General features: G+C 48.8%; 1 protein-coding gene across 1 annotated transcript in view; it reads right to left on the minus strand.

The window, feature by feature from the left end:
• Window positions 1–4615: 4615 nt before the first annotated feature.
• dhx35 (DEAH-box helicase 35) overlaps window positions 4616–8249 on the minus strand; it is an 11171-nt gene continuing 7537 nt past the window's right edge. The window contains exon 22 of the mRNA XM_025059080.1: window positions 4616–4765. The gene's annotated coding sequence lies outside the window, so the exon portion shown is untranslated. The remainder of the gene's footprint in view (window positions 4766–8249) is intronic.

Raw genomic sequence — 8249 nt, forward strand, 5'->3', positions numbered from 1 at the left:
CCCAACTTCCTCCCTCCTCCCCCCCACCCCCCAGCCCTGTTCTTCCTGAATCCTGTTGAAGACAAATGGACTCAGTGCAGTGACAGAAAGCCTGTTCCACAAATCACCAGCGCCCGCTCTACTCATCCACCGTATCTTCCTCCTCCCCCGTTGCACTCAACCTCACCCCTTCTCGTCCCCTGCTCCCCCATTAGTCATGTGCACACAAGCGGCAGTCACCAGCCATAATTAGACAAGGACAAATGGCCAGACGTGGACACGGATGAGTCCGGCCGCTGAATAAGACCCGTATCCGTACCACCAGTGGGCAGCAGAGAGTGGGTGCAGATGAGGAAAGAGGGGAGGGGTCGGTACTGTCCAGTACGACCCCAGGGTTCCGCTTGCTCTGTCTTTGTTCCCCTAAAGTAGAGTTAGCAGAACAAGCTAAGACCAGAGGTCCACACAGAGGACCAGGGACCGCGGTGACACCGGTCCACCGTGCCAGGACCCAGGTTGGTTCCCATCTGTTTGGCCTCTTCTCTGAGCCAGGGATGGGACGGACGACCATCTGCGTCCACCCATCAAACATTCTTGTTGGAGAGCCAGGGATATCATGACGTCGACTCAGGTCCGGATCGGTCCCCAAGAATATCGTCTTACATGGAACCAGGTCCGAGGCCTCGGCTGCAGATATTCATTTCATGAAAATTATACTTTTTTGCCAAAGTGCTGAAAGTGTAAAATTCAAGCCAGTGGAGTTTTTACACAGAATCTTTGAGCGATCCATCCACGGAGACAAGGGCACGAAAGAAACCTCATCCAAGGGTCAACGACAGACCACTACGTCACTTGTTTTTGTGGCGGTCAAATCAACGCTAAACAAATAAATTGAGTAGGTAAGGCAACACTGACCGAGCGATGAAGAGCAATAAAGAGGTTTCAGAGTACATTACGTGAAACCCTAGAAGGACGGAATTAGCAAAATTGAAAAGTGAATCAGATTACACAGGCACGCAGAAAACATCAGTCAACAAAATATAAATTACAGCCGTGTGAAGGTGGAGCAGCTGGAATCCACAGAGGAGGATCACTAACAACTGCTTTGGCCTGGTCAGGAGGGCAGAGAGGAACTGACCAGCACACACACACACACACACACACACGGTCCAACAGAGCAGTCCTTATTGATCTGCCTCCTAATTTTCTAATTAGTTTTTATTGGATTTCATAATCGTCATCAGGAGAAACTTAAAACCCAGCAGGATTTTCTGTCTTCAACATCATTTCTGAAACTGTGAAAACGAAGCCATGGATTCAGTTCTGAGTCCACAGCTGTGGGATCAACATCACACAATCACCGTGGAGCGCAAACTCTGCACAAATTCTCCACTCCCCCGTGTGCACGTACTGTGCACGTACTGATGTTTAGCAATGCACATTTTCTGCATGGACTGCTGCTGTTTGTCACATCTGCTCTCTCCGTACTGGCAGCACCCGTTAAAGGAACCAAAGTGCCAATAAAACAGAGCGTTCTAAGGTTCTCCAGTGTTCTTCAGTGTTCTCCAGTGTTCTTCAGTGAAATGTTTTTTCTCCAGGCTTTTGTTTTTCAATGACATATTAGTAACAGACCCCCCCCCCACCACCACCACCACCACCACCACCACCACCCAGTGAACAGCTGTGATACTATGAACTAAAACACACGTTGAACTGCCTTGGTCTGGGGGGGGGGGTCCAGTGCCCCCTGTGTTTTAAACCTAGATCTGGGAACATGAAGCACAGAGCTGAGATTGGTGAGTGAGTGATTAACAGAAACAGTGGAGTCGATCCATGAAGACATTTAAAAATGAAGAGGCAGCCAGTGTGTCCCCCATAAAACCTGGAGCCCTGAATCCTGGACGAACTGCAGCCAACGGATCTGAGCCGAATCCAAAACCAGAGATAGAGAGAGAGAGAGAGAGAGAAAGAGACGTACTGACTGTAACTGTGAGGATGAAGGCATCCATCAATCTGCTGTGACGTCAACAGTTATGCTGAGATGTTAGTCAACAGTCCTGGTACAGACACCAGAGCTAAGGTTAGCTACAACAGTCCTGGTACAGACACCAGAGCTAAGGTTAGCTACAACAGTCCTGGTACAGACCCCAGAGCTAACGTTAGCTACGACAGTCCTGGTACAGACCCCAGAGCTAACGTTAGCTACAACAGTCCTGGTACAGACACCAGAGCTAAGGTTAGCTACAACAGTCCTGGTACAGACACCAGAGCTAAGGTTAGCTACAACAGTCCTGGTACAGACCCCAGAGCTAACGTTAGCTACGACAGTCCTGGTACAGACACCAGAGCTAAGGTTAGCTACAACAGTCCTGGTACAGACACCAGAGCTAAGGTTAGCTACAACAGTCCTGGTACAGACCCCAGAGCTAACGTTAGCTACAACAGTCCTGGTACAGACCCCAGAGCTAACGTTAGCTACAACAGTCCTGGTACAGACACCAGAGCTAACAATAAATGGTTCCAAACACATTCTGTTCTTCTTTATTAATATCATTTGATTATAACATTGACTCTTTCTTTTTTTTTAAAGGGGGGGGGCTTGGAGGGGGTCCAGGGTCCCCTTGGACCACGGGCTCTGACACTTCTGTAAGCACTTCTGCCATCATGGCAGTTTCTCTGGAAGCTTCCTGCACCATCTGGAGTGTAATAAATGAGAGCGCTGAGCAGCCAGTGGACTGTGGAGCGTATAGGACACAGTTAAGGTTTGGACGCTGACGCTGAGTCGTTGTCTTTACACAGACACCATTAAAGACAGAGACTGTGTGGATGACAAAGATGTGACGATATGATTGGTTTACAGAAGATTTGTACTTCTGTAAACTGTACACATCTGGGTTTATAAACGTCCAATCAGAGCGCATACGTTCAAATATGAGATTCTAAAAACCATTTGTTTTTAAATTCCATCAATGACCAAAATAAACGTCTGATCAAATTAAGATCAATATTTAACAATGAATGTCTACAGACAACACTGTGTGTGTGTGTGTGTGTGTGTGTGTGTGTGTGTTGTCTTGTTCAGCCAATTACAGCCAGGAGCCAATACAAACAAAGGTTTGAACACTTTGATGACATCACAGCTGGTGTGTGCGTGGTCAAGCCGCCATATTTTAGGGTGATGAGTTACTGACACGTTGACCTTTGAACTGTCACCTGATGTTAGTCAGTCCATCAGAGCAGGTTCAACGCCATCTGCTGTCTGAACCCACATATACAACCCAAGCTGTCATTATGACACACCACTGCACCACTGCACATAACCTCTACTTTTAACCCAGGGAGCAGTGTGTGGGGACGGTACCTCGCTCAGGGCACCTCAGTGGTAATTTGGCAGCTGGTGGACTCGAACCTGAAACCTCCTGGACCCAAGTCCGCGTCCACTAAGCCACCACTGCCTAAACACAACCACAATCCCAGCAGTAAAAACACACTGAGGCTTTTCAGGGAAACTCTGGTCAGACTCTGGTCAGACTCTGGTCAGACTCTGGTCAGACTCTGGACTCTGGTCAGACTCTGGACTCTGGTCAGACTCTGGTCAGACTCTGGACTCTGGTCAGACTCTGGTCAGACGCTGGACTCTGGTCAGACTCTGGTCAGACTCTGGTCAGACTCTGGTCAGACGCTGGACTCTGGTCAGACTCTGGACTCTGGTCAGACTCTGGTCAGACGCTGGACTCTGGTCAGACTCTGGACTCTGGTCAGTTTTGTGACACCAAGAAAACCAGGTGTGGATTCATGAGAGGATCCACAGTGACACACAGACGTTCTCCTCAGAACCTTGATCCTCAGAACTCCCTCCTCTCCTCTGGGTCCTCACTGGGTTCAGGGCAGCGACTGTAGGTCCGGTGTGAAGTGTGAAGCCCCCCCCCCCCCGCTTTAATCACACTGCTCAGCCCTCCCAGCCACACAACTTTAAAGTGAAGATGTTTTTGGCCTTGATCAGAGCGCCCATCGATCCTCGGCTGATTTCCACTCAGATACGTCTTATTTTATTAGTGGCTTCGGCCTTCTGTCGCCCCATTCCGCTGTGATCAATACCACTAGGGGGAGGCTCATATTTTTCTCACTTTTAGTGCCCTGACGCTGTTTAGCTGTGTCACCTGATAAATGACAGGCCCCCCCCAAACACTGATTTCCTATCGATTTCTCCCTCATTCAGACACTCTCCCCTTCGTCACTCTCACTTTGTTTTTATCTCCAGTTATCTCCCCCGCTCCAGGCTCCGCCCAGTCAATGGACGGGAGACACCGATAATCACTCCCACCACCAGCACTCGCTCCGACACAGGTTGGCCTCGCAACTTTCAGCCTGATGTGACGGAAGCTCATGCTAACACATGCTAACACATGCTAACACATGCTAACACATGCTAACACCCATCAGTCTGTCAGTTAGCTACAGACAGACCCAGCCTCTGGTTTAACAGCAGTAACACGTGGAAGACATTTTTTGGTCATTGCTGTAGCCCAGAGCAGAACCACTGGGGGGCGCTGGAAAAGAAACAATGATAAACATCAACCAAATTCACCTTTTATTAATAATAAAGACGCTCCTTCTGCTCCTTCTTCCACAGGCTGCACCATCACTGCAGTCATTCTTCTTCTACCTGTTAATACCTGTCAGGGTGGTGGGGGGGGTGGGGGGAGTCAGTTCTCCAGTCCATCACAGGGTCACAGGCCGAGACAAACCAGTCACACTGGAGCTGGGGCTCTAATCACTGACCTTCTGTCTGTAAGGCAAGAGCACATACCACTCAGTGTGCCTCCACATGACTGACACACACACACACTTCATCTGTGTGTTCCTGGATGGAGCTCCAGGTTCTCCAACAGTACCAGGAACTGTCTGCACAGTCAGCAGACCACCGGCCGGGCGGCGCTCCAGCACCAGCTAGTGGTGGAGCAGCAAACACATTAATCATGAGCAGGAGAGTGTAAAATTCAATCGGCTCCTTCCATCCATTTCATGTGAAACAGAGTGAAGGCCGGCCTTGTAGTGGCTGAGAACGGAGGGCTGTGCAGACCCGGACCCCCCCCCTTCTCCCCCCCACACACTTCATCAGAACCCCCGACTTCATAACAAATGGACTGTCTCTGTGGCAGAGGAGTGCCATCAGAAACACGCCTCCTCTCTATCCATTTAATTCTGGCGGCGGAGGAAGGGTCAGGAAGGGAGCGTTTGGTGTGTGTGCTGCTCCCCCCGCCCCCTGCCCCCCCCATCCAGCTCCACAGTAAAGAACCTTTTAGGAATTGTTTCTCAATAAGAAATGATCAGTCCATTTATCTGCAGCAGGCGGCCCTGTCTCCTCACACAGACCTCCAATATTTTTCCTTTGACCTCCTCTGGGATATAAAGTAGACGCAGACACTTTCAATTTGTCACCCAGAGACCTCACCCCCCCCCCCCCCCACTGATTACACTCACTTCCTCACAAAAGTAAAAATCCTCCAGTGCTTGAAATCTCTGTCGTCTCCCTGCTCCTCACCCAGAGATGTTCACACAGGGACACACACTTACACACTGACACAAACACACACACACTGCTCCAGCCCCCCCGCACCTCACCTCACCCCCCCACCGGCCCCCATAAAGCATGTAATGGCAGAAGAACAGATGAATGAATGAAGGATGGACGGATGAACGGACACAGCTAGACTGAAACCACTCATAGAATTCACCGGTCGTCAAAGGTCAAAGGTCAGGGTTAGTGACACAGGAACAGGTGGAAACAGGAACTAATGAGCAGAAACATTAACCTGTTGTTTTCTCTCACGACATGTTTGGACTTTGATCAGACGTCGACTTCTCATCAGAAACAGTTAAACATCTGTCAATGATTTTTTTTGACACCAACTTTTGGACTGAAGACTCACCTGAATCTCTCTCTCTCACACACACACACACACACACACACACACACACACACACAGGCAATTAATCAGCAACTGAGTGGAGCTGAGAAACACGAGGAACATCAGCCACACTGATGAGAGACGTCACGCCTCACAGGTCCACTAACAGAACACCTGACGGACTGGAGATGGGCTCGGTCCAGTCCAGATGGGTCCAGTCCAGCTGAGGTGTACCGTCCAGCTCATCACAGAACCACAGAACAAATATGAGTGAGTGGAGTCTGGGAGAAGTGTTCCAGGAACAGACAGAACTGTACCATTCACACCTCTAGTCAGTAAAGAGTCTTTATGTTCTTGGACACACACACACACACACACACACACACACACGCACGCACACAGGGAGCAGTTGAGCTGGGGATTGAACAAGTGACCTACATGTTGTAAGGCCATGTGGGATCAGTGATTTATCGGTTCTTAATAAAACAGTTCCACAGACTGAAGACAAACAGGACGACGACGGTTTTCACCGTTTTCGGTACAACAGCGACATCATCTGGACAAATCCACACACTGCAGACACTTACATAGAACGAGGCTTTTAATTTGGGAACAGTGAATAACAGACACGTCTGTGGGTGTCTTGGACACTGACGGCTCTACAGGTGAACACTTCTACATCACATGACCACGTCACATGCACAGCTAGGTCTCCAGGGCCAAACAAAGCCTGGAGAAAAGCCAAAGGTGGTCTACTGTATGGTCTATATATGGAGCTGGTCTACGTCAGAGAAGGTGAGGTGGAGCTACAGGAACAGGAGCTACAACGGTGGACTCATCCAAGGACAGAACAAACAAATGTGTGTGAGGGCGAACCGAGCTCCAAAACTAAGGTGTAGTTCTCCATCTTCAACAGCAGGAGGTCGGAGTAAATTCACTGGATCGTACAGTATGGCTTTATCCACAGTGGAGCAGAAGCCAAACGACATGGTCCTCTGTGCAGTCCTCAGGTCAAAGGTCAACTCCCTCCAGTCTTACTGACCTGTGGTTGACCAAAGTTGACTAGAACCTGGTCAACTCTGTGACTAGTCAACTGACCCAACGCATCAGAACTCAACGCAGAACAAAGTTTCCATACAGAGAGTGGGACAAGAGGAGGACAATAAAGACCAGCTGGACACGGTCTCTCCACCCAGAGACACAGACGGCCATGATGGACAAGGGAGCAATAAAATAACTGCCTTGTACTCCGAAGCCCGGTATAGTACAGTGAAGTACAACATGCAGTTACTACCATGACTGATAGCAGAGTACTGCTGCCCCCAGGAGGAGGAGGAGGAGACGACAGACAGTCTTTGGACTGGTGTCTGTCTGCAGCTCTTGGTCACAGTGGCAGCTACAACGGCACTTGATGATTTAGTTTGGATTTCACAGCTTTTCACTAAGAATGTTCCAGATTCATTCACTCCTTTCTTTTCATAAACAGAAAAAGACCAACTAGTCTGAGACTCAGTACCAGGACCAGGACCAGGACCAGTACCAGGACCAGGCGTGGGCAAACCCTTTGACTCACGCGCCACAATGTGTCCTAAAGTTTGACCCGGGGGGGAGAGCGTTCATGTGAACTACAATAAATGACAAGTTAAAGTCCTGGGGAAACGTGGGCGCTGCAGGAAAAGGCAGAAACATGAGGACAGTTAGTGACGCAACGAAAGGAAAATTCTTGGCCGTAACCGAAAACCAAAAGAAAAGACTGAGTCAGTTCTCATCAGTAGCAGGTCATTGATGACTGACTGTGAATACATTAATATGAATGTTTCAAAGAATAAACCAATAAAAAAAATGATGAAAATATTTCTTTATCACATTCCATCAATGAACAACATCAAATCAAATCACCGTCTAAATCCCAGGTTAAACCTGACTCCACTCCTGTGTCCACTCAGTGATAATGTCCAGGCCGACTGGTCATCAAACCACAAAGGTCACAGAGGTCAACTGTGGACCAGTTCTGGTGTGTGCTGCTTTATTCCCTCATCCCAGGAACGATGTTTCTAAGATGGATCAAGTCGAGTGATGATGTAGATCTGAGTCCAACAGAACAACAACCTCTCAGAGTCAGCACCACCATCAGGATGTTGGTGGGATTTCAGCTGTGAAATTAAACCTGACCTGGAAGAATTCTTTACAGACTGCCCCCCCCACACCCCCCCACTTAAAATATTTAAATTTCATCATTACACGTTTGTCAAATCTGAGGGTCTTTCTCAGACAGTGGTCTCTCTGACGACACAGTAGTTCTGTTCTAAGACCCACCATGAAGTAATATTATTGATGTATATATTAACCCTTTACGAACCC

The sequence above is a fragment of the Cynoglossus semilaevis genome, chromosome 10, assembly GCF_000523025.1.
Source record: "Cynoglossus semilaevis isolate Cse_v1.0 chromosome 10, Cse_v1.0, whole genome shotgun sequence".
In the NCBI taxonomy this organism is placed as follows: domain Eukaryota; kingdom Metazoa; phylum Chordata; class Actinopteri; order Pleuronectiformes; family Cynoglossidae; genus Cynoglossus; species Cynoglossus semilaevis.